Below are 27,500 nucleotides of genomic sequence, written 5' to 3' on the forward strand. Positions count from 1 at the left end.
ACGAGAGAATTACTGTTCGTCTGTTCAAAGTTGGAGGATCACTTTGCTCAACCAAATTGTCAGAGGAAATGGTCTGAGATACGAGATGGACAGAGTTGTCGGGGTGTTGCTACTTAGAAATTTGAGACAAGTTTGCATTTCTTGAAAAACAAAACAACATAATAGATGTTCATTCAAGTGAAGCGGTTGAAGGGGGGGGGGGCCAAGGATATCATCACGAGACAGTCAAGGAGCCAATGATATCATCACGAGACAGTCAAGGGGCCAAGGATATCATCACGAGACAGTCAAGGAGCCAATGATATCATCACAAGATAGTCAAGGGGCCAAGGATATCATCACAAGACAGTCAAGGGGGCCAAGGATATCATCACGAGACAGTCAAGGAGCCAATGATATCATCACAAGACAGTCAAGGGGCCAATGATATCATCACAAGACAGTCAAGGGGGCCAAGGATATCATCACGAGACAGTCAAGGAGCCAATGATATCATCACAAGACAGTCAAGGGGCCAATGATATCATCACAAGACAGTCAAGGGGGCCAAGGATATCATCACGAGACAGTCAAGGAGCCAATGATATCATCACAAGACAGTCAAGGGGCCAAGGATATCATCACAAAACAGTCAAGGGGCCAAGGATATCATCACAAAACAGTCAAGGGGCCAAGGATATCATCACAAAACAGTCAAGGGGCCAAGGAAGTCTACACAGAGGATACAAACTCAGGTCTTCGAGCCCAATCTGCACAGGACTGACGTAACGGTTTTTTATTTTTACATTTTTGTTTATCTAATCTACTTCAAGTTCCCTCCCTTCTGCATTCTGGTCTTCCAGCAAGTTATCAGTGTATCGAGGTGTTCCTTCCGTCCTCCGGCGCCTCTGTCAACACCTTCACTACGTCGGAGGAGATATTTTGCATATTTAAATCCGAGTTTCAATTCCTAGTTATGCAAATAACGCTAAATAACTTTCTCGTGATATGTATGTAGATGCATATGCATGAGAGAGTGAGAGGGAGGGAAGAGTCCAATTACACGGGTTTAATACAAAAATTCGTATTTTTTAACTTGATCTTTAACCTGTATACTTCCAGCAAGCTGGCTTGGGTCACGGTACTAGTTAGCTTCGTCTCTATTACTCTATACTTACAATGATTAATGTCGACTACTAAACATGTATAAATTTACAGTAAAAACGTCTAGCTTATGGCGCTTTTAAGATTGTTTCATAAGTTTGTTTATATTTACGCAATTGTATATCAATATGTATTATTCAACAAGATAATAGGGTCTCCCTGCGCGTGCGCACTAAGGGGGCCTTCTGGCACCGGCGATTCCTGGGGGTCCGAGAGATGTGAGCCTCAGTCCTTCTCTAGTGGTCGTGGCGAGCGGAAGGGGACGCTCCGGCAAGTTGTTACGGTGCCTTGACTGGTCTGGGCCAACTTGATTTTGGTTGGCTAATAATAATATTCTAAATAAATAGATAATAAAGCCTTAGTCAAATAACAAGGGAATGGTATCAAGAGATCGATAATCCTTGCTAACATTACTAAATATCTTTAAATATGAAGGTCAGCATTATGAAAACATTACCTTCTGTTTATGAGATTCTGATCATATAAAACATTACACGGCAGGACGAGGCCAAGGTACAGCTTCAGTTGCCATGGTGTAATGATGTTGCACAAAACACACTGTGATGGCAAACCAGCAGGAGTGTGTTGGGTGCGTGTGGCGGCTGTGTTGTGGGCTACATGTTGTGTTCCTTACTCTGGTGTTGTCTGCCTGGACCTCCTCCACCAACACCACAGATCGCTCCGTCCGCCAAGCCTCGTTATCACAAGACATTCTGGCTCGCTATCCCGGTCAGGATGACTATATCAGTAAGTGATGCGGTGTATTTGGACAGAAAGGTAACGGGAGAGACGGACATAACAAAGCCAGTGTTCGGACAGAGATGGCAAGACCATCTCTCTGTCCAAACACAATGTATATTAAACTATATAACAAGATTATATATCAAGCTTTACAGTCTCCGTGGTGTAGTGGTAAGACACTCGCCTGGCGTTCCGCGAGCGCTTTGTCATGGGTTCGTATCCTGGCCGGGGAGGATTTACTGGGCGCAAATCCTTAACTGTAGCCTCTGTTTAACGCAACAGTAAAATGCGTACTTGGTTGTAACAACGATTCTTCGCGGCCGGGGATCGTATTCCAGGGACTTGCCCAAAACGCTACGCGTACTAGTGGCTGTACAAGAATGTAACAACTCTTGTATATATCTCAAAAAAAAAAAAAGATTGGCAGACACACAGCAACCCAGTGTTTGGACAGAAAGACGAGGGAAGAGACAGTTATATCTAGCAAGCTAAATGCAATTCAAATGCAATGACATCCTTTGAAACAAACATGACACACTATTCAACCTGCGGTACACATTCAAGAGTATACTTGTTTCATGTGTTGAAGTATTTTAATTGTTTCAGTGTTATGTCTTTTTCACTGTAGTTTTGTAAATTTAATCTTTTATTTCCCTCTCTTTCCTGACGTATATGTTCTACTTTTAATTAAAAAAAATCAGAACGGAGAATCTTTCCTCTATTTTATTTACTTGCTTTTTTGGGGGGAAAAATCTTACTCAAATTATTTCAGGATGTTGAACAATTCAGCTGTCAGCATTTATGTAGATTCTTCACCATTGGAAGACAAATTTTGTTTACTGTAATCAGCACTGCCATAAAAGTTAGCCCTTCATCCATCCGGATAACTCAGTGGAAGGACGTATGGTTGATGGCTAAACTTTCGGGTTGCAATTCTCTCGCGCTTCAGGTTGATGAAACGTAAGGTTAAACTTTATCATTCGTGTAATGTATTAATACTTTAGCATGTATGATATTACAGAGTTTACCTTGATTATCGTGGTATATTGCACCTACCGCCAATATTAATTTGTGAAGACAAGGTCTGTGTCCATCTGTAGTAAACATTTTACTGCAATCATTGAAATAAGTTGTTTATTCAGGTATAAGTACACACAAAGGGATGAGGTAGATCAAGCTCCTCTTTCTCCGCTCAGCACAACTTCATATATATTTACACGCATCACAAACACTCGATATATTACTATTAATTATGGCTCATAAACACACATTTCTTCCTAAATCAAACAATACTATACTAAACGTGCGCACAAATATACACAGATACTTTAATATCTAATACAGCCATAGTTTGGTGTGGAGCTCAAGACCTATGACCGTAGGGAAGAATATTACTGTCCCTGCAATAGCTTACCAATACGTATTACACACAGAAATCACAATAACGTGATGCATCAATGAACAAATCCACAAGGGCCGTGACGAGGATTCGAACCTACGTCCGAGATCATCCCAGACGCTTCTTTAATCACACAGCGTCTGATTAAGGCAGCGTCTGGGATGATTTCGGACGTAGGTTCGAATCCTCGCCACGGCCCTTGTGGATGTGTTCGCTAACCAATACTTATAACTTTTGTCCTGAACATTGTCACCGACTAAAAGTAAGCTCTCAGTGCTTGTACACCGAGAATTTGTCAATTCTAATAGGTATATATAAAAATCTTAACTCTGTATCAACAGGAAGAGACATTCGGGTACGTTTCCTTACGCCTGATGCACCTCTTCATCTAGCAGTAAATAGGTACCTGAGAATTAGGCAACTGTTGTGGGTTACACCCTGGGAAAGGTCAGACGTTGGCCTAGGCCCAAGTGAGATTTTGGAAAGTCTAAAAAGCTTCCTGTTCCAGATTATTGGAAAATATAAAATTGAACAATCTTGGAATCCCACCACTGCCACCAGTTCCCACGCTGAATGTTTCTCTATCGTATGGAAGGAATACGTTCATATAAAATTTAATACAATGAGCCAATCATTTATATTACAAACTACGAAATTCTCAGGAGAAAATAACAAAAAGGCATGACTCATTAATTGGTCTAGGCTAGATTTTTTTGGTATGCTTGTGTGCACATTGATGGTCAACTTGTGCAAACTGTTTGTTCGATCGTAAGAGCGACCCCTGCTACACCGGCTTTCAAATTTCTCACACTGCTGTCAAAAGCAAAAGCCTCAACACCCGTAACATCAGACGCCTCGTTAACACAGCTGCCCAAGGCAAGTCCCTCCCACACTGTGCTCAAAACTGAGGATTACTGCAGTAGTCACCGGGAAGTCACTCTCTGCCACCACTTTATCCAAAGCACAGAGTTACACAGCCCTCTAAACTTGTAGTCCCACCTGCTGCCACCACTAACACTGCCGTCAAGACAAGCCTCCCTTCCCTCCCTTCCATTACCACCAGACCACCCATTAGCCCCAGTGGGCCCCTGCACCAGCCACTGGGAATTATAACGACAGCGTGGAAGCGCTTGCTGCTACTACTGTCACACACCACGAAAGTTGGACAATTTACCTGTGTCTGGAACAAGGATGGGGTGAGGGTACAGGGAGATGGTGGAGAAAAGAGTTACGGTAAGCTGATGGAAAGAGAAAAAGGAGAAAGGGTGTGCAGAGAGAAATGCTAAGGCATGACAGACCGAGAGAAGAAATGAAGGTTTTTGAGATAGTGGAGTGATAAAAAAGTGACAAAAATGTGAAGAAAACCTAGAAACCCTGAATAAAATTAAGATAATCCGGGCGCTACAATGAGAGTGTCCGGTGCAACTGGCATGTCCCTACATATTGTGCAGTATATCACGTCTGTCCTTCGGTAGAGCGACGGCCTCGCTTTTTGTAGGTCGGCGTTCAATCCCCGACCTGTCCAAGTGGTTGATCCTTTCCTCCGTCCCATCCCAAACTCATATCTCTCTTATCCCTTCTAAGTGCTATAAAGTAGTAATGACTTACTGCTTTCTCACGATATTTACCTTACAGCTAACGCTAATTTGTCTTCATTGTTCAGTATTTACAATATTTATATTATTTATATAATATAAATAATATATGTATAAGGTAAAGTTACAAGTTCCCGGCATTTATACGCCTGTAGGTGTTCAGGAGGCTGTTCTACGCTTCTCTTTTGGTTCACATTTTGCAAATATTTTGCTTTAGATTCTTTTTAATTTGTTAAACATTTTATATGTTGCTTTGGTTATTCATCCTTTAAAATGACCGTCTTTCTCTTGCTATATACCAACTTGAAAGACTTTTAATTTGACGTTTCATCCCGTAAAATTATCGCTGTCTTTACCGAAGGCTAAATGTTGATATTATTTCTTATTAATTATTTCATTGGATTTCATCCTTTGTTTCTATTCTCCTCGTCCCTCGTGCCCCCCCCCGCACCACCTGGTCGTCCCTCGTGCCCCTCCCCCCGCACCACCTGGTCGTCCCTCGTGCCCCTCCCCCCCCCCCCGCACCACCTGGTCGTCCCTCGTGCCCCTCCCCCCCCCCCCCCGCACCACCTGGTCGTCCCTCGTGTCTCCTCCGTTTGAAGTTATTAAAAGACGTCCAGAAGAAGGATTCTTGTCTGTTGCACGACTTGACATTTTCTAATGTCAGACACTCAGACTTATCATCAACTAGCTCTTATACTTAAGCCTGAGTTTTACCTTTATAAACGACAGTTTGTTTTCAACATCCACAATATTTGCTACATTAATTTTGGCCTTCCATTTACACATGTGGGTACAGGTGAGGATGATTTTGCTTGGGTTCGACTCCCTGGGCAGGGAAGGGTCGAGTGTATGATTTCCCGGTTGCAGTTCTTTTAACCATGTCGTAGCTCAGTTGATTAAGGCAGCGTCTAGGATCCTCTCAGACGTAGGTTCGAACCCTCGTCACGGCCCTTGTGGATTTGTTCATTTGACCCATCACGCTATTGTGATATCTGTGAGTAATGTAGTGTAGTGTAGTCGAGTGTATGTGACAATCCCTAACGGTTTGGCTCTGTTTATTCAGCAATTATTGTGAATTTTAGCTGCAAACTGACAGCAAACAAAAATTCTATATGCCAAGGAAATAATAAACATCTAAATAAAATATTTGGTTTCTATCCTTTAAGAGGATCTCGATACAGGGCGCTTAACACACAGAGAACGCTGGGACATACTGTCAGGAAACAACAAGTGGGACATGCTACATCAGAAAATGAACAGTGGGATAAAATAACGTAAAGTAGGACACAACAATAAATAACGAAAAGTGGTACACGCTACAATATGAAATAAAGAGTGGTACACACTATAACAAATTAAGAAAGTATGAACAATAACACGAAACGCCAAGTAAGATTACTACAAAAAGATAACTGAGCGTGGGACAAACTGTAACAGAAAACGCTCAAAGGAAGGAAGAAGGGGAAATGAAAAACAGATAAATCTATAGGAAGTAAACAGTAATATGAGACTAACCCCGAGCGAGTTGAAGCGACGGAGGAAGACGGGTGCTAATGGAAGCGATTGCGCGCTCTTTCTCTCTCTCCCTCCCTCTTTGTCTCACAAGGCGTATTGAGAGAATGTTACTTTTAAAAGGGAAAATAAGTCGTGGAAATTAGGTGAAAGACGGTACTAAAGAGATAGAGAGCGTCTGGGAGAGGCGGTTGGGGGGTTCACTTGCCACTGTAACTGTCCCAGTGGTAATTAAATTCCCGTTGTCGGGGATCCCCAAGGCCAGGATGCAACCCACAACAGTTGCCCAACTCATGGGAACCTATTTGTAACTAAGTGAACAGACCCATCACGCAAAAGAAAATATCCCCAACCATTTCTGTCTCCTGGTATCGAGCCTGGAAGCCTCGATTGCAAGTTGAGGACGTAGACCACTGGACTACAGTGTCTGGTTATTGTAACTGTGTTTACTCAACTGTATACGCATCATCATCAGAGCCAAGCAGATACTGTTGCAGTCGTGGCTGATGAACTTCATAGTAGTTGGTATCTCCACTCTTGTAGACGAAAATGGTCGACTACTATTTAGATCGTTAATGGCATAATATCTATCATATTTAGCAAGTATTAGAATATATATTAAAATTTTTTATGTTAATTTAAATTTACTTTGTTCATATATGTTAACAAAAGTGCAGATTCGTGAATCATCTGTAACCTTCATTGGTGACTATACATGACTATCTTAGCCATTCTGTTCCAAAGAGTCAGGTATCCTAATTTCATCTGGTGTGAATTCCAAGGATAGGTTCAGCTCTTCTGGAGTTCGGGCTGGCTCGCAAGATCAAAGGAATACGTCAAATTTTGCTACACTTTGAAGAAGTTTTTCTAGTACGTGAGAGCCAGTGGATCAGCCGAGACGCTATAAGAGAAACATCTTGTTGAAGAAGACTTCTACAGTGACACGGCTCTAAATGTTGCTTTCCTCCCCCCCCCGGTCCCCCTTTATGGTGAAGTTAGGAAGACTGATGGTGCTATATGTAGCGAGGTCGTACAACAGTCTTCGTGTGAACATAAAGTACTCCACCGAAATCTGTGTGGGGAACACTGGTGATATGAACACAAGTTTCCAAAGTCGAGAAGGAATTAATAAACAAAATGTGTTCATTGTACCATTCATCAGTGAGAGTCTTTTTTTTCTTTGGGATTAGTCGACTGGTTTGATGAATGTTTAAAAGCAAAGGAAGATAGAATCATGATTTACTGTTTGTACCAGCCATACGACGGCTGTTGGTTGCATCTGGTAGCCAATGTACACGACCGACCAATACTCTCACATACATATTTTCAGTAAGCTGCTTTATTCCACTTGATGTTCTAATTCTGACCTATAATGTCCGTTGACATTATAGGTCAGACGGACAAACTATATAGGCTTGAATCCAATTATACATAATGGCAGACTAGTACTAGAATGTGGCCCTTGTGTGAAATTCTAACATAAAATTACCCATCAAAACTCGAGAAAGTCCAGACATTTGATATAAAACCAGTCTCTGGACTTCGAGGACTGAGCTAGGAGGAAAACTTGACCTCACCGCCGAGAAGGAGAAAGACCAAAGGCGACATGATCACGACGTAAGATTCACAGAATTGTTGACAAAGTGGTTAGAAAAGAAATATTTAGTATGTTCAGAGGCGGAACGAGAGGATATGGGTGGACACTAGAAACTTGGATTAAGCATAGTGATGTAGGCAAAGTACATAGATAGTTTTCGAGAGTAGTACAATAAGCAGCAACATCACCATTCAAAGTTTGAGAAATTGCTGACCTGAAGGGGATGCAAAGATTTTTTACTGCTACAATCCACTCGGTAAAGCATCTAAGTTTTTGGACCACTTAAAAATATTAAATTCCTATAGTACATGCAAGAAAAATACATAATAAATTGCCTTTGGAAAATATTAGAAGGAATAGTTCAATATATGTAATAACGCAAAATGAGACCAAGAAATGAGCATTGCAGGAAATACAAAAAAGCCCCGTTAAAAATCAGAGGTGCAATAGGTACGCTGAGAGAGAAAACTATCATCAAAAGGCCCAAGACTTTTCAACGCTCTCCCTCTAAATATGAGTATAACTGACTGACTTCTCCCGGTGTTGAAAAGAGAATTTGATAAACACCTCCGAAGAATATCTGATCAACCAGGCTGTGATTCATACGTTAGACTGCGGACAGCCTCTTCCATTAGTCTGATTGATCTTCTGGACCAGCGCAAGGTAACTGCAAGCTAAGGTAACTGTCGCTACTTTCCCTAAAACTAGGAATAACTTCACCTACATTGTCCTTACTCCCTGTCAAGACTGAACTCTCATGAAGCTACCTGTATCCGTCAACAATCCCCCACATCTTTCCTCTGTCTGTCTGTCTCATTTTTTTTTACAGTTTTTCGCGTTCCATCTTATCCTTTCATCCGCCCTTCGTGACAAAAGTTTCCCGGCATCAACCAGCTTTCTCGTTCCATATAGGATGTCGCTTTTCTTTTCACTCGTTTTCTCCCCTGTATGCCATACACTGTGTGTGTGTGTGTGTACTCACCTAGTTGTGCTTGCGGGGGTTGATCTTCGTCTCTTTGGTCCCGCCTCTCAACCGTCAATCAACTGGTGTACAGATTTCTGAGGCTACTGGGCTCTATCAGTATTCTATTTGAAACTGTGTATGGAGTCAGCCTCCACCACATGACTTCCTAGTGCATTCCATTTATTAACTACACTGACACTGAAAAAAATCTTTCTAACGTCCTAGAGAGACCACTCTAGACCGTCAACCAGAGCGCAACTCCATAGCCTCCTGAGACTGATGGATATCTGCTACTAATATAATCGTAATCTAGTCATAATCGTAAGCTAAAATCATGAAGTGTTCTTGTTTTTAGTTTGGTTCCGGGTAGCCCCGCCCACCCTTATATTGCATTATAGGAAAGTGCATAAAGAATTACACCGAAGGCCATGCAGTCGGACGAGTGTGGGGGCCTGCGTAGCAGAGCCGGACGAGTGTGGCCCCGCGCGGCAGAGCCGGACGAGTGTGGGGGCCCGTGCGGCAGAGCCGGACGAGTGTGTGGCCCCGTGCGGCAGAGCCGGACGAGTGTGTGGCCCCGTGCGGCAGAACCGGACGAGTGTGTGGCCCCGTGCGGCAGAGCCGGACGAGTGTGTGGCCCCGTGCGGCAGAGCCGGACGAGTGTGTGGCCCCGTGCGGTAGAGCCGGACGATTGTGGCCAGTGCGGCAGGCGGTCTCACAGATAACTCGTCAAGTGTGTCCTTGTGAATGGATACAAGATACCATAATTAGCAAGATCATATAGACTGAGCCCATTGAAGTTACTATTTTGGTCGCCAGCTGTGCGAGGGATGTGCCGAGGGAGGGAGAGGGGGAGGGAGGAAGCCTGGAGCTAGGAGCAGGCGGTGCAGGATCACAGTGGTAATAGAGGTCCTCTGCACCCCTCCTACCCCCTGTTGAGCTGACTGCCATCAAGAGCTGTTTACTGGCGGGTGGAGACCGACTGGACACTGACGCCCCAACTGCTCCGGTCATCTAATTTTATGTGGGTCTGTCTGCATTGTGTGCTAATAGGTACTTGTTTGTGTTTGCTGGAAGTGAACTCCAGCTCCCGGCCCCACCGCGCAACTCCTCTAGCTTGATCATACTATTCCAGATTATTATAGTAGCTCGTCCTCGTATCCCTGCATGTACTATAGTCGCTTTGGCTTAGTGCTTTCTCAGAATAATCATCTTGTCTTACCTTTCAATGTCCTTTAGTGTCTATGGAAAGCGAGCTTCGGCTCTTGAGATCCGCCTCTAGAAATTGTACATTGGGCTTGCATATTTCTAGAGGTTCTAATTTTCTATGTAAAATGTTTTTTTGGGCTCTTGCTGAGAGCGCGCGCGAGTACTCACCTAGTTGTGCTTGTGTGGGGTTGAGTTTCGGTTCTTTGTGTGTGTACTCACCTAGTTGTGCTAGTTTTGTGTGTGTGTGTGTGTGTGTGTGTGTGTGTGTGTGTGTGTGTGTGTGTGTGTGTGTGTGTGTGTGTGTGTGTGTGTGTGTATTTGGGTACTCAGTGTGTAGATGTAGACACCCCAAGCAATGCCAGTAGACGTTGCTGGACGGTAGAGCAACGGTCTCGCATGATACATGTCTGCGTTCAATCTCGTAGGTCCAAGTAGTTGGGAACCATTCCTTACCCCCCCCCCCGTCCCATCCCAAATGCTAATCCAGATCCCTTTCAAGAGCTCTATAGTCGTAAAGGCTTTGTTCTGATAGTTCCCTTCCCTTCCAACCCAAAACAAGAAAAAGTAAGTGCTTTATAAACCCGTCTTGAAATTAATGGAGACAGATCCGAGCTGTCTACATGTGTTGCAGCGACCTCTGACCTCTGACTGTGTTTACTGTTGATTATGTCCACTGAACATGGTAATTTGAGTTTAGACAAACGAGTGCCCACTCACCCCCAGAAACATGCAGACACGCACAAACACAAATAAACACGAACACACACACACATTTGCATATAACTACCCGCCTGCTCAACCCACCCACATACCCACCCCCTCACACCCACACCACCCCTACTGCACACCCATTTATACACCCCCCTCACCGACACCATCAACCCTCTCACATACTCACACACACACACACACACCGCTTAGAAACTTAAACCATGGCTATTTCTAGGTAATCTAAACAGCCTTTTTGTTTGACCAATATTGGAATATGCAGCACCGGCCTGGAATCCTCACCGTGTGAAGGATTCCTTCTCCCAACACCCACGCACATACACACATAAAAGTTCTTTCTTTTGCGAGGGGGGGGGGGGGGGCTCGCGGCTAAGTGGACAGCACTCGGGGATCGTAGTCCTAAGAGCCCGGGTTCGATTTCAGGCCGAGGCAGAAGCAAATAGACAGAATGTCTATTTGCATAAACAGATGCATCACCCTGATGCATCTGTTTACCTAGTAGTAAACAGGTACCTGGGAGTTAGACAGTTCCTTCGGGCTGCTTCCTGGGAAAGTGTGTGTGTGTGTGTTTTAGAGAAAAATAAATTGGTTAGAAAGGCGGGGTTCAAGAGCTACCAGCTCGACTCTGCAGGAAAAATAGTAAATACAAATAGTAAACACACACACACACACACACACACACACACACACACACACACACACACACACACACACACGTACCAATGAATGAGTCACAATAAGCTAAATACTAACAAAGGATTTTAACGACGAAGGTCGTATTCAACAGTTGGTAATTATGGTTTCTGTCTGACTCTGCTTCTTTAACAAGCATAATTTATTGTAATTTTTTCCAGTTTGTGCCTTCTACTAACTTACTGGCAAGACACACTTATTATAATTATATACTTCGTGCTCGAAATGACTACATTGTTTCAAACCTCCTTTTGTTGTCTCAAGCTGCTCTTGTATATAATATATCCAGTTAGCATCTTTTGCAAATATTGACACAAGTGTATCTAGTTTCTTTAGGCAAGTCGTTCACATATATATCAGGAACAGAAGGAGGACACAGTAGTAATCCTTCCGGGACCACATGCTTGTCAGCTCTTTCCGTTCTCACTCAACACTTCTTATGACTGTTCTGTTTTCAGCCCATCAGGTAGCTATGTAATCAGTAACGTACATTTTTTGTTATAAGAACTTTTTTTTCGGTCTTGTATACTATCTTGTTTTTTGTGAGATAGTGTAGAAGGTCTCCTAGCAGTCGAGAGAGCAGTTCATCCATTCTCGCCGTTTCTGTCCGATTTTGGGCACACTGAAATAATTCTATTAAATTTGTAAGTACTATTTTCCTCACTCATAACTCGTGTTTTACCTCTGTTATGACTTCTGGTTCGTCCAGATGTTCCACAGCTCTGGTCGATTATTCATACATGACCTCGAAGGGATGTCTTCCCTACACGCTGGTCTGTAATTTAATGCATATTGTATATCTTATTTCGTAGAAATTTACATTACGTTTGCCGTTTTCTTTGTATTTGGAAGATCTCCCGTCTCTAAAGTGTGGTTATATTCTCCTGTTGACTTGGACAATGTGTGTGTGTGTGTGTGTGTGTGTGTGTGTGTGTGTGTGTGTGTGTGTGTGTGTGTGTGTGTGTGTACTTAAATGTGCTTGTGCTTGAAGCGTCTAGCATTAGCTTTCTTAACCTTACCTTTCCAGCCCCTGGTTAATATACTGACTTTCTTGTCGTGCTCCCTTTCATAGTTGCTTACTGAGCTCACCTCAACACACTCTTCTTGTAGCTCTTTCCACTCACTCGCAACACTTACATTAATGAAGCGTTTCCTGGCCTCCCTCCACCTCATCTCTGTCCACATCTTCCACACGTGTCCCTTAGTCCTTCCCTTTATCACTGAACATTGCCTTTTTATGCACTTCAATTTTCTTTAATAGTTATTAGTTTTCAAGTCTTCCTTGTTTCTTCCTTCAATGTGATGAGGTTATGTTCGTCGAGGCTCTCAATTTTGGGACCAGTTTTGTTGCATATTTCTGAACTTTCACGTGATTATAGTTTGTGCCTTTTTAGGTTCGGGGGGGACGGGCTCTCCCCCTCAAACACAAACCTTATGTTTGGATCCCCACGAGAATGTTGAAGGCATCGCACCCCCAGGGTGGGGAGGAAAGAACTTAGGGGACGAAAGTTCGCGAAGACTGATTTTTAGGTAGTGTGAACTGGGACCTGAACTTGGACGGGTGTATGGGACCTTTGGGGCCATTGTAGAGGAAGGAGACTTACATTTGGTGACTCCTGTGGATTGTATCACATCCATATATTGAGTGAGGACGTGTTCTTGTGTTCTAACATCATAATCATTGCCCGTTCTATTTGCCTTGTTAGGGGAAGAGATAGCGTAGGATATCACGGCAAAATACATTTAACTGTAAGCCTTAATCTTTTGTGTATCAATTCACTCCTGTTCATCATAGTAAGAGGCTGCTAGGTTTAAGTATTCTTGGGACACCTCTCTCAGTATATTGCCGATACCAGTCAAATGTTAAATTATCTCTCAAGATATTAAAGAGTAATTATCAAATTGTCGAATTATAAAATGGAGGAGACAATTATTTTAATGTCAGTGAACAAAGAGGGCTCAGCACTCAGTCTATTGTACCAGTGATGTGTTGGGGCCAGTTGCACTAAGCCGCTGTTCCAGTAACGTGCCCCACAACCTATGGTAATTAACATCAACCCAGCAGTGACAGGCACCCTTTGCAGCCAAAGTAATTACCAAAAGTACTTAAGTTTATTAAGGGGTGAAGGGGGTAGCAGCGTACAATTTAAGTAATTGTAAAATGTAACTGATAGCATTTTCGACATCATTATTAATTTGTTATAGCCGGGGAGGACTGACCAGGTGCCGATCCTTAACTATACACCTCTGTTCACCCAGCAGTGTTTGGGGTACCTGGTTGTTAAACGATTGGCGGGTTATATTCCAGGGAAAAATAGTGCGTATAATGCTTACCATGAACTATGGGATGGTAAAGCTCTCGGCCCGCTAACAGAGCTTAGTCAGCAGTCAGAGGAGTCACACACAAGAGTGTGAGTGTGTATGTATGTATGTGTGTGTGTGTGTGTGTGTGTGTGTGTGTGTGTGTGTGTGTGTGTGTGTGTGTGTGTGTGTGTGTGTGTGTGTGTAACCCATTAATCTAAGGTTAAACCCATTAATCTAAGGGGCTACCACTGTAAACCACAAGGAAAAAAATTCATCCCTATTTTTTTTTGGTACAAGAATATTTCGTTTCTAAAGTCTTCTATTCTGGAATATTGCTCTGAAATATTTCCGGATTTATTCCTTTACATTTCGTTCGCTGCCCAGTGCCGGCAGGGAAGACATTCCTCCGCCTCGAACAAACCTGAAGAGTTTATTTTGAAGAGTTTTATTCATATATATTTTTTAACTTTGAGAAGACTGCGTAAGGACGTTTCTTGGTATATTGTTATACGACAAAATTAAAATGAATACGAGATAAAGAAATGTGAACGTTAATTTTAGCGAACATTGGACTAGGATTATTGTAGTGACTTGCGTAAGGTTGAGGGCAGTTGGTACCGAGAAAGGGGAGAGAAGAGGGAGAGAGAGAGGGAGAGAGAGAGAGAGAGAGAGAGAGAGAGAGAGAGAGAGAGAGAGAGAGAGAGAGAGAGAGAGAGAGAAGAGAAGAGGAGAGAGAATGAGAGAGAGGGAAAGAGAGGAGGGGAGGGAGAGAGAGAGAGAGAGAGAGAGAGAGAGAGAGAGAGAGAGAGAGAGAGAGAGAGAGAGAGAGAGAGAGAGAGAGAGAGAGAGAGAGGAAAGAGGAGGGGAAAAGAGAGAGGAGGAAAGGAGAGAGGGAGAGAAAAGAGATGAGAGAGGGGAAGGGGGAGGGATGAGAGAGTGAGCGAGTGTGTAAGGGAGTTGAAAACCTGGACAGAGATGGGGAAGGGAAGTAGAGACTGTTGTTGAAGATGGGAAGAGGGTTGTTGTGAGGGGACAATGGGAGTAAATTTGGGGAAAGGGGTAGCGAAAAGGGGAAGACAATTAGGGGGTAGATGGTTGAGGGGGGACATGCGAGAGAGGGGAACGTAACAGAGTGGGAATTAGGGCAATCCTCGTGGATAGAGGAAGCGAGGGGAGGAGCGTGATATGGACAAGCAATCACAGAACTCCTTCCCTGAGCTTAACATATGCACGTGCTTACAGTTAGCGCGAGTGGACTAAGCTCCCTGGAAGCCGTCAGATAAGTAGTTATTCGAGCCGATGAACTTCATAACAGGGAGACAGAGTTACAACTCATTGTAATACAATGAGCTTGAACCATTCACTGCTTCAAGAGCAAGTATGACGAATTACTACAACATCAGAAGATATAAATGCACCGGATACATTAAATGTATAGCGGGGCTCTAGAGAATGAATCTCGCTCGTCTCTGACTCAACTAGGTAAGTACACCCACAAAAGCTCACATACGTACACAAAAGCGAATTCAAATAGTTGATATAAATACCTTCACTGCCAGAGAACATTTAGGCGAGTTCATTTAGGTTAGTACGCTTCACAAGACACAAACGCGATGTCAGTTATATCGCGGAGGACCACTAATGAAGTCCAGAGTTCCACGGTATCTTCTATCAATTAAAAATAAGTCTTCCTATTGCCAAGGAAATTAAGCCGAGATTAATACTGCCGTCTGAACAAATAGCGGGGCAGCGTTGTCAATATATGATAAATGTGCATTTTAGAATTCAAGAATTAACATTTGAACACGAGTAAAACATATGCTGAGCTTATATGCCGAGCTGAACACTAAGGCTTCTCGAAATCGGCTTAGAGGGCCGTAGCGGCCACAATAATAATCATAAATTATAATTACTTAAAATATATACGTAAGAGTATTATACAGGGTACTGTATAATACCCTGTATAATAATTATTAGAGAGTTTGTATACATTTAATAAGGCCACAAATACTCGGAGCATTTCGCCTGTCTTAACAAATGACCGCTAATGGTCTCATTCAGTTTAGTGAGCGTGTGAACTATGTTTAGGAGGTTGAAGTGGAGAGCAATTATCACAGATGTGTGTGTGTGTGTGTAGACTTGCCGGGGAACACAACTCATGAGTTGGCCAAAGAATAATTTGTCCAGCGTGGTAAGGCTTATAACGCTTGCGTTTTTCATTTGGACGTCATGGCTACAGTGGAAATTTAAGAACTTGTTGTAATCAGAAGCAGCAGTAGTAGTAATAGTTGTAGTAGCAGTAGTAGTGTGGGTAGTAGCGGTAGCAAATACTTACTCATTAGAGTAATGATTTCATCGTCTCGTTGCAAGATCGCCATCAAGGAGACAAGCTTGCTCCTCGGGGCAAAATTCAATATTCATATTACCATGTCTACACACAAAGGCTTCATATTCGTTGACACGGAGCGTCTTAACTGGCACTTCAACTTCCCCGCATCCAGCCAAGTCAGACTGGAAGCGGTGCATCACTTGTCAAGTGTGCAAGTGCCACATCCTTCACAGACAGAAACTTGTACGGAGAGCGTTCGCGCGCTTCACCGGCTCCAATACAGAACGCTTAGGAAGAGTGATGGGATACAAGCTGCTCGAACTTGTGTCTGTGCGTTCTCTATGGCAGGCGACATTCACGATGTATCTCGACACCCTGACTGACTTCCTCTTAGTTCCTCGTCCCGGACCACACCACTGTGCCAGGACACTGCTGTGTTCTCAACGCAGCCCTCTTGTCGCCACGAAATTCAAGACTGTTGTCAACTTCACCGTGTGAAAGATGAGAAAGGTTTTCTCAATCCCCATTCGCCAGACCCATGAACTGAACAACGCCCTCGTGCCTTACTGACAACCCCAGTTGAATGGTTGCTGGAACCGAGTTTGGCAGACACAGGGTACAACAAAACTAGGAACTTTAACTTTGAATCAAACTGACCACAACACTGGCATGGCCAACTTTTCATCCATGTGTCGACACCATTTCCAGTCTTACACACACACACACACGCACACACACACACACGCACACACACACACACACACACACACACACACACACACACACACACACAAAAAAAAAAAAAAAAAAAAAAAAAAAAAAAAGCTATCTTCAGCGACATATGCTAGATTGGCTAATATATGAACTGCCATTAGAAACTTATGTAAGGAATCGTTCAGGACCTCGTATACCACTTATGTCAGACCAATCTTGGAATATGCAGCTCCAGCCTGGAGTCCATACCCAGTTAAACACAAGACAAAGAGAAGATTCAGAGGTATGCCACCAGACTAGTCCTAGAACAGAGAGGTATGAGCCACTACGAGGAAAGGCTAAGGGAGCTAAACCTCACGTCTCTGGAAAACTGAAGAGTAGGGTGAGACATGATAACCACCTACAAAATTCTCAGGGGAACTGACAGGGTGTACAAAGAAACTCCTTAGAACGGGTGGAACACAAGCTAGGGGACACAGGTGGATACTTTGTACCCAAAAGACCCACAGAGACAAGAGAAATATTTTTTTAGTATCAATAGTTAACAAACAGAATGCATTAGGCAGTGATGTGGAGGAGGCTGACTCCATACACAGCATCAAATGTAGATATGATAGAGCCCAGAGAGCTCAAGAATCTGTACACCATTGATTAACAGTTGAGAGGCGGGACCAAAGAGCCAAAGCTCAACCCAGGCAAGTACAACTAAGTGAGTACACACATTACCTCCATCGTTGTCTCCATATCTCTCAGTAATTTCCACAACTCTTACAACCGCTACTTCACCCAATCTACCATCTCAAACACGCCAACAACACCTCCAACTCCTCTCCAACCCGCACATGCGCCCTCTGCCCCTACACCTACACCCTGCCTCCAGCCTCTGGTGTAACCACACAAGAGACCAGGCCAAGCTCCAACACATAACCATCATTCAGGCGTTAATTGTTCTCTGGGGATCATTGCTTATCACAGAGCTGGGTAATCTGAGATCGGTAACCACTCCTCCCCTTCCAGGGAGGCGGTTTTTTAGCCAGGTCATAAATATAGGAACAGAAGGTTAATGAATAAATTGATAATTGAATTACATGAAAATTAGTAGAGTAAATAATAATATTAAACACTCAAATATGTTTTTGTTAAATAACTGTAAATTAAAACCTATTTTAAATTCAAAACTGGCGAGGAAATGTATTTACTTTTTAACAAATTAATTACAATAATTTTGATGTAATTAGTTAGTTTCCATATTTTGTATTTTAAAACTATATTTGCATTTCAATATGCAATGCTGTGTTTGTGAATGTATTTGTGCGTGAATGTACTCGCCCAATTGTACTCCACTGTGCTTCCTTAATTGTACTTGCGGGGGTTGAGCTTCGGCTCTTTGGTCCCGCCTCTCAACCCTTAATCAACTGGAGTATAGGTTCCTGAGCCTACTGGGGTTTATATCTACATTTGAAACTGTATGGAGTCAGTCTCCACAACATCACTGCCTAATGCATTTTATTTGTTAACTACTCTGGCACTGTAAAAAGTTTCTTTCTAATGTCTCTGTGGTTCATCTGGGTACTCAGTTTCCACCCTTGTCTCCTAGTGCGAGTACCTCCCATGTTAATCAGTTTGATTTTGTCTACCCTATCGGTTCCCTTGATAATTTTGTATGTTGTAATCATATCTTCCTTAACTCTGTCTTCCAGTGACGTGAGATTAAATTTACATAGCCTTTCTTCGCATCTCTTGCCTAGTAGGCTCTGGGACTAGTCTGGTGGCATACCTTTGCACCTTCAACTTTGTTGTGTTTGTGCATGTGATGTTGTGCATGTTTGTGTGTATTTGTACACATGTTTTACATATGTATTTGTGTAAGTATGTATTTGTGCATGTGTACGCGTGTGTAATCACCGTCCTGCTGTGTTCAACTATGTGTACTTATGACATATAAAAGACTCTGCTCTTGGAATTCGTCTTTGACTGTATTACTTCCAAAGTTCCCAGGTTATAATATAACAACTCTCCATATTTGTTGTATTTATACGTGTGGGTACACAAGCAGATGACGTCTGACCCCCCCCCCCCCCCTGTTAGCAGAGAGCTCTTAAGTCCATGTACTGAAGTGCACTCCACTACTGGCAGAAAATGGCATAAGCCCCATTTGAGTCCGTTAGTTATCCTTGTCCCCTCGCTCGTGTTCCGCACACGCCACTGAGTATGTACTTTTTATCTTGTGAACATGTCTGCAAACTATTTCTGTCAAACATGATTTTGTAGTCCGTCTGTATTACAGATGCCATGTACTACAACAACAGGACCCTTGAACAAGGCGTGGGAAGAGACAGAGTGAAAGACGATAATAAATCTTAGAGAAGAAGAAACAGGGGGAAACGAGCGAACCCATGTTGCAAAAAGCAACAAGAGAAGGGAGGTAAGGGGTAACGAGGGTGGGGTTAGGGGGATAACGAGGGGTGAGGGTAGGGGGTAACGAGGGTTAGGGGTAGGGGGTGTGGAGTGGTAGGAGGGGGGCTGTTAGTGGGAGGAAATGGAGGTGGAAAAGATTAGGTGGGGGGGGGGAGGGGATTTTGAGTGGGGTGTTGAGAGTGGGGAAGAGAGTGGTGACGGCTCTTGATGGGTGGGTGGGAAGGGGTTGTGTTGTTAACAAGGGGTTGATAAACACTGAAAACCCGAAGCGCAGGATACGAGGTGGAATAAGAGAATTAGGAAAAGACAAGAGAAGGGAGTGGGAACAGGGGGAGAGCGTTAAGCCATTACGACTATATAGCACTGTGAAGGGGTCAGGATAAGGATTTGGGATGGGACGCGGGGGGGAGGGGATAGGACAAGAGAAGCGGAACATAAGGCAAAGATAGAATATAAGACGAGAAAAAGAAGAACATGAAACAGATATTTTCACTCGTCTCACACACTCGATCATCGTTAGAACCGTGGGAAAAAATATATAATTTGTCGTTAACACATTGCCTCAAAGTATTACATTTTTCCGACAAAACTTAAATTTTAAGCTTCCGGACGAAACGGCCATTATTATTTTTTTTCACGATTTTTTACCAACTTTTCTTGTGCGTTAAATTCCCCGGAAAAGTTTATGAAAATTTCTTGTTTTCTCAAGTTTATTTAATATTTTACTTTAGCTGTAGACGTCTCGCCCACAGTCAGTGTTTTGTTTGACGCGTGCGCAGCCGGATACCTGTGCCGCGCATGTGTAACCGGCCACCTGTGCGCAGCTGGCCACCCACACGACGCAGGCGCAGTCGCCAAACTTACGTGTTGGCAAGAACATCTCGTCAACATTGTACTAAAATGGACTTAACCTGCCAGAAAATAATTTTCAAACAGGTTAAAAAGAATACGATAATTTTCTTACTAGGAAGACCAAAGACCTACATGAATTTAATCTAGGACAGAGTAATAAATTATTGGATTAAAAAGTCTCAATTGCTCTGGAAGTAGCAGCTATATCAAAAGTTCTATATACAAGGAATGATACAAGGAAATCTTTCTTCAATATCGACTCCTTACTCGGCGTGTAACAGAGCCACGAAGAGCAACTATGAGAGGTCCACCTCACGATGCAACACTTATGGACGACCATTTAAGTCAACAATAATGGCTGTAAAGACAGCTGTCATTTACAGCACTCTGGCGGAACCCTTTAGAAGTCGAAGTAACAACATTTGTTTTCCTTGAGATGCAATGCTTATGAATCAAAATCAAAATGTAAAGAATCGCTTACCATAACTGCAGGCGATGAGTCACAATAACGTGGCTGACGATTGTGAGAATTCTCACAATCGACTTGAGAATGGTCCAGGACGGACCGAAACGTCGTCATCCTGTCACCTTCTAGTGTGTGGTCTGGTCAACTTATCGTTGAACGTTGGTGCATTCACCAACGTTCACCCACTACAAGACTAACGGGCAAACTGATGGACTGTGTTCCTGGAATCGTAGCAGAGAATGTCTGCCCTAAACCGCCCGTCCTCAAGTTATGGTCGTTCAAGCCGTGGCCGAACCCAGCTGTGACGTGTTCGTCAGTTTGAACGAATAATTACGCCAAGGATAGGTTAGGTTAAATGTTTTGCTTCTCTTAGCAACTAATTGAACTTGAACTTGAATTATACTCATAGTACGTGGGTAAAGTGAGCTGGGCTCGAACAGATGGGGTCCGCATTCATCAATTCAAAATAGCTTTTTCTTATGAATAAACTAATATTACAATATTTTAGAATTTTATTGGTCATTAGGCGTGAGTTAGGTAAGGTGTTTAGATTCTGTTGGAAATTATTGGTATTCAATATGTTGTTGTTATTTTAGATTCAGCTACTCGGAACAAAAAGTTCCGAGTGTTAAAATTTATGAATGCGTCTGTGGGGTCGACCGCTGGATGTAATGGACTTGAGTCGAGGACGGGGTTGGTGAAGGCTTCACCCGAACCCATCCTCGACTCAAGTCCATTACATCCAGCGGTCGACCCCACAGACGCATTTATAAATTTTAACATGCTGTTCATTTAAAACATTTTCTCAAATCTAAATTAATATTATAATATATTAGCATATTATGCATATATAGGCATAGGTTAGGTTAGGTTAGGTGTTTAGGTTCTGTTGGCGATTATTTGTATTTGTAGTACGTGGGTGAAGCATTTACAGCGTTGTGGTTCGAACAAAAATCGTCAGTGAAGCACTTGTTCCGGAACTGTTCGAACGTCAGCAGTTGTGAGTCGTGTGTAAACCGTTTTTCATTCATAAACACAGCCCGTCCTCCAAACAAAGATCCAAAAGTGATTCCATCCACCCGCCAAACCCGCTGTTTATGAATGAAAAGCGGTTTACACACGACTCACAACTGCTGACGTTCGAACATATCCGGAACAAGTGCTTCACTGACGAATTTTGTTCGAATCACAACGCTATAAATGCTTCACCCACGTACTACAAATACAAATAATCGCCAACAGAACCTAAACACCTAACCTAACCTAACCTATGCCTATATATGCACAATATGCTAATATATTATAATATTAATTTATACTTGAGAAAATTCCCGTTTTGAATGAACAGCATGTAAAAATTTATGAATGCGTCTGTGGGGTTGACCGCTGAATGTAATGGACTTGAGTCGAGGATGGGTTGTGGGCTGAGGACGGGTTGAGTATTTAATACTTGGGTGAAGCATTTATAGATTTGAATTCGAACATGGGAAGAGAATGATCGAAGCAATATTCGAGAAAAGTTCGAACGTCATCAGTTGTGAGTTGTGCGTATTTCATTCGTTAACAAGTGGTTTAGCAGCAGGATTAACGAACATTTGGCCTCTCTTGAATTTTTAAATAAGGACGGGCTGTTTACCTAAGGGTCTGCGTTTAAGGCTTTCCGGAGAATTCATTGGGCTTTTATTCCCATTAGTCCATATTGAAACTGGAAATCTTTTCAAGCTGACTCCGAACTTTGGTGGTTTTTGTAACTCTTGCGGGGTACACGACCAAGGCAGCCGCTGCTTGCGTCACGCTGCTTCACAAGGGTGCTACCAATTGCGTCATGCTGCTTCACAAGAATGCTACCAATTGCGTCATGTTGCTTCACAAGAGTGCTACCAATTGCGTCATGCTGCTTCACAAGAATGCTACCAATTGCGTCATGTTGCTTCACAAGGGTGCTACCAATTGCGTCATGCTGCTTCACAAGGGTGCTACCAATTGCGTCACGCTGCTTCACAAGGGTGCTACCAATTGCGTCATGCTGCTTCACAAGGGTGCTACAATTGCGTCATGCTGCTTCACAAGGGTGCTACCAATTGTGTCATGCTGCTTCACAAGGGTCCTACCAGTTGTGTCATGCTGCTTCACAAGAGCGCTACCAATTGCGTCATGCTGCTTCACAAGAGCGCTACCAATTGCATCATGCTGCTTCACAAGGGCGCTACGAATTGCATCACGCTGCTTCACAAGGGCGCTACCAATTGTGTCATGCTGCTTCACAAGGGTGCTACCAATTGCGTCATGCTGCTTCACAAGGGTGCTACCAATTGTGTCATGCTGCTTCACAAGGGTCCTACCAGTTGCGTCATGCTGCTTCACAAGAGCGCTACCAATTGCATCATGCTGCTTCACAAGGGCGCTACCAATTGCATCATGCTGCTTCACAAGGGCGCTACCAATTGCGTCATGCTGCTTCGCAGGTCCTACAACCTGCGTTAAACTTCAATTTGTAATTTGCTTTTATAATAAACAGCGATATAATACTTTGCCTTACCGTAACCTGCGATATAATAAAAAAAATATTTGATATACCCCCCTAAAAAAAATCCTTTATTGAATAGTGGAAAATGTGAAATTCAGAGTTCTAAAGCTCTTCAGAGAGAATTGAAATTCTGAAACTCCTTTACTTCGCTGAACACCGCGGCTGCGGCAATAGCAGAGGCGCTGATGTCCTGGAATATATTTTTACCAAGAGAGGAAAGGAGCAGAAAACAGGAAAATCAAAACAAAAAGGATCTTGCCTCCACAATCTCCGGAACTCCCTGGACCAATCAGCTAATGATGGGGGATCCCACAAGCGCTCCTAACCCTCCTTTCCTTCTGTCTTGTCTATCTGTCTGTCTATATGTATTTTGCTTTTTTCTCTCTGTTTTCAAGTGTCCTTTTCTCTCCGTTAATGGCGTTCTCTCTCTCCCTGTTCATCTGTTTATCAGTCTGTGTCTGGCTGCCTGTCTCTCTTTGACCATATAATTAGACCAGCGTGAAAAGTCAGCAGACCACCAAACCAGTAAGAGACCACCAAACCAGTAAGAGAGATTACCAGACCAGTAAGAGACCACCAAACCAGTAAGAGAGATTACCACACCAGTAACAGACCACCAGACCAGTAAGAGACCACCAAACCAATAAGAGAGATTACCAGACCAGTAAGAGACCACCAAAGCAGTAAGAGACGACCAGACCAGCAAATAAGACCCAACAGACTAGTCCAGAAGGGGGGAGGAGCTTACCCATTAGAGACGAGCTTACGAGGCTTATTTTTTTAACGGATTATGCTGGGTCGATGCCAACATTAAATGTATCACACGACATGGCGTTGTATTATGCATCGCAGTGTGTTGTATTATACATCGCATTATCTGTGAAGGTGTTGTGTTGTATTGCCTGGTCGTTTCACGTCGCATTTTTCTGGTATCGAGTCATATATGAAATTGCGTCGTTTCACCCGAAGTCATGTCGTCCGTTGTGCTCTATTGACGCCATTTATGTATTGGCAGGCAGAACATATAATGATGTGCTGTTACATGGTGTGACATATTATGATGTGCTGTGGCGTAGTATGATGTTATGTGACGTGGTGTGGTGTTACGTGGTGGGGTGGGATGTGATGCTATATAATGATAATGACCATGACGACGATAATTATAATGATGATAATGGTGTTCTTATTATCTTGTATAGATAAGATAAAGTCTCTGCCTTTTTATATGTGTTTGAATCAGTTATTTAGACTCAACTACGTGTGGACCATCAGACCTTGCGAGGCTGGTTCTCTAACTGGGCTGTTGATGTGAATTACGAGACCAGGCTCAAAGTTTAGTGATTAACTTGAAGCCAAACAATTTTGGCAGAAAAAGGGAGAGAGAGAGAGAGAGAGAGAGAGAGAGAGAGAGAGAGAGAGAGAGAGAGAGAGAGAGAGAGAGAGAGAGAGAGAATGTCATGAGGGGTCATGAACTGGAAGAATTGGGAGATCTATAATTAGCATTACGAGCGTCATAAAGAGGAAAGGTTAGTTAAGTTAGAAATTGCTTATGTTTTGGAGTGACATTAAGACTTTCCACGAACTGACAATCATATAGACAGACAGACAGACAGACAGACAGACAGACAGACAGACAGACAATAATAAAAGAAGACACACACGCAACTGTGACATTTGCGTGTGGTCAAGTTTGGCTTTGCATAATAAAAAGTAAATATTACCTAAATGACGCAATAACACGCAAGCTACACCCACCAAAATATAATCAGGTCTCGTCTTGTTTCATAGTAGTCATCGTCTCAAATTGAATTGGATTTCCTTACCGGCTCTCAAAGGAACAAATGTAATGATATAAGGCTTTTGTTACACACACACACACACACACACACACACACACACACACACACACACACACACACACACACACACACACACACACACACACACACACACACACACATACACACACACACGCGGGGCCCGGAAAACAGGTAAAATATGTGGATTCTTAAAGCAGATTGCACCTTGGACTGACAGCACCAAAGAAATCTTGGCTATTTATCTTTTCAATTGTTTCTCACTGTGTGAAATTAACTGGCGCTGATTTATTGGTTAAGCTCGTGTTGCCTTGCTGTTTACACAGCTTACGAACACGTCGAAGTGCTGTTGTGACGTGCAGCTTTGCTGTTTACACAACTTACGAACACGTCCAAGTGCTGCTGTGACGTGCAGCCTCGCTGTTTTCACAACTTACAAACACGTCGAAGTGTTCCTGTGACGTGCAACCTCGCTGTTTACACAACTTACGAACACGTCGAAGTGATCCTGTGACGTGCATCCTTGCTGTTTACACAGCTTACGAACACGTCGAAGTGCTGCTGTGACGTGCAGCCTTGCTGTTTACACAGCTTACGAACACGTCGAAGTGCTGCTGTGACGTGCAGCCGTGCTGTTTACACAGCTTACGAACACGTCGAAGTGTTCCTGTGATGTGCAGCCTTGCTGTTCGCACTTCCGAACACGTCGAGGTGCTGGGGGGGGGGGGGGGGGGGGGAGTTTTTTTACCATGCTTATGTTGCGTGGCTGGAAACCCTATCGATTTTAGATGAGATCTGACGGAGGTCTGTGTCAAGGTTTGGCCAAAATTGATAACTGACTCACTTTTCTATAACATTACCGCGATACTCAATATTGATCGGGGTTAGGAGTCTTGCATCGTCTTAAGGTCAACACTACCTTGATATTGTACATTTCTGAAGTCATTAGGGAAGGTGAGCTGGTTAATACGACTGTGCTCGTAATTGATGATCAAAGGCTTTCTAATTAAGGAAGTTTACCTCTCTAACTTCCTCACCAAGTTCGTCTGAAAACTTCTTGGTGTGTTGCAGATGAAGAGATGGCAGAGAGGCTGGTAGTAGTTGTGATGGAAGAAGCGGTGGTGGTTGAAAGGGATGGTAGTGCTGGTAATGGTAGTGGAGGAACGAGTGATAGTGGTGGTAGTGGTAGTGATAGGAGTGGCGGTAGTGGAGGGGTAGAGTGGTAGCGGTGGTGAGGTTAGGTTAGGTTAGGTTAGGCTAGGTTAGGTTAGGTTAGAACAACTATTGTGTCAAGAATTTAAGAGATGACAAACATTTTGTCACTAGTGAGAGTGAGGCAGATGGAAGGAGCAGTACGATCACCACCATAACACACCTCCACTTCACTATCACTTAATAAGTGATAGTGATAATGGTTATGGTGTAACATGGTAGTATAGCTATTATTAGTAATAGTAGAGATAATAGCAGCGGTATTAGTAATAATAGTCCAAAAGAACAATATCAATAGAAGCCACAGTAATAGCAGCGTGACAGTATTAGTAGCGCTATTAATTACATCAACTAACACTTAGCCGTAGAACGCAAAGCTCCGCCCGTAACCACTTGAAAACTCTCTCATAAACAAGGCGTAAAAAAAAAATCCTTGAATATTTGGCCCTGAAAAAACTCGCCATTCCTCTTGGTATAAAATGCGCAAAGTCTAAAATTGGTCCTGTACACCTGCGTGTTATGTAAATTTAAGCACACAGTTTCACTTGAGAATATATATATATATATATATATATATATATATATATATATATATATATATATATATATATATATATATATATATATATATATCTGTCGTGTCTCCCTTCCAACTACAATAATATAGTCATAACTGAGTACCAATGAGTACTCAGAGATATCTTGACAGACCTCCATCAAACTTCTTTTTGCCACAGGTCCTACACGGATGGTGGTCGTGGCTGAAGGAGGTGTGGCTGACCTCCCTTGTGACCTGACCTCTACGCTGGCTTCTGACCCCGCCCTCCTCGCCCTATGGTACAAGCAAGGGGTCACTAAACCCATCTACAGGTAGATTATGGCTCTAGTACAATGCAATATTGAGCAGTTCAGCTCCATGTAACGTAATAGTTTGCAAATGAATGAAATGCAATGCTATTCAATGGAATTAAATATGTAAAATGCAATTCATTGACAATTAATAGAATATGCACATTAAAACAATGCAACTGCAACACGATGCAATATATTTTCAATAGTATCCAGGGCGACTATAATAGCAGTTACATGTTGCACAATTTAATGCAATACAACCAAATAAACAAGAAAGATCTAGCATACATTGTAATTAAACAGACGAATGATAACAAAAAGCACCTGCTTTCTTCTTTTTTCTTACCGAAGTTAAAGTGATAGTAACTAATACCACCTAATATTAAGTAATAACACCTGGTAGTAATTAATACCACCTAATATTAAG

General features: G+C 42.9%; 1 pseudogene; it reads left to right on the forward strand.

Annotated features, from left to right (window-relative positions):
* The first annotated feature begins 1,391 nt into the window (after positions 1–1,391).
* Positions 1,392–27,500, forward strand: part of LOC138368344 (fasciclin-2-like) — a 44,099-nt pseudogene continuing 17,990 nt past the window's right edge.

This window comes from Procambarus clarkii, chromosome 25 (genome assembly GCF_040958095.1).
Source record: "Procambarus clarkii isolate CNS0578487 chromosome 25, FALCON_Pclarkii_2.0, whole genome shotgun sequence".
NCBI classification, from domain to species: domain Eukaryota; kingdom Metazoa; phylum Arthropoda; class Malacostraca; order Decapoda; family Cambaridae; genus Procambarus; species Procambarus clarkii.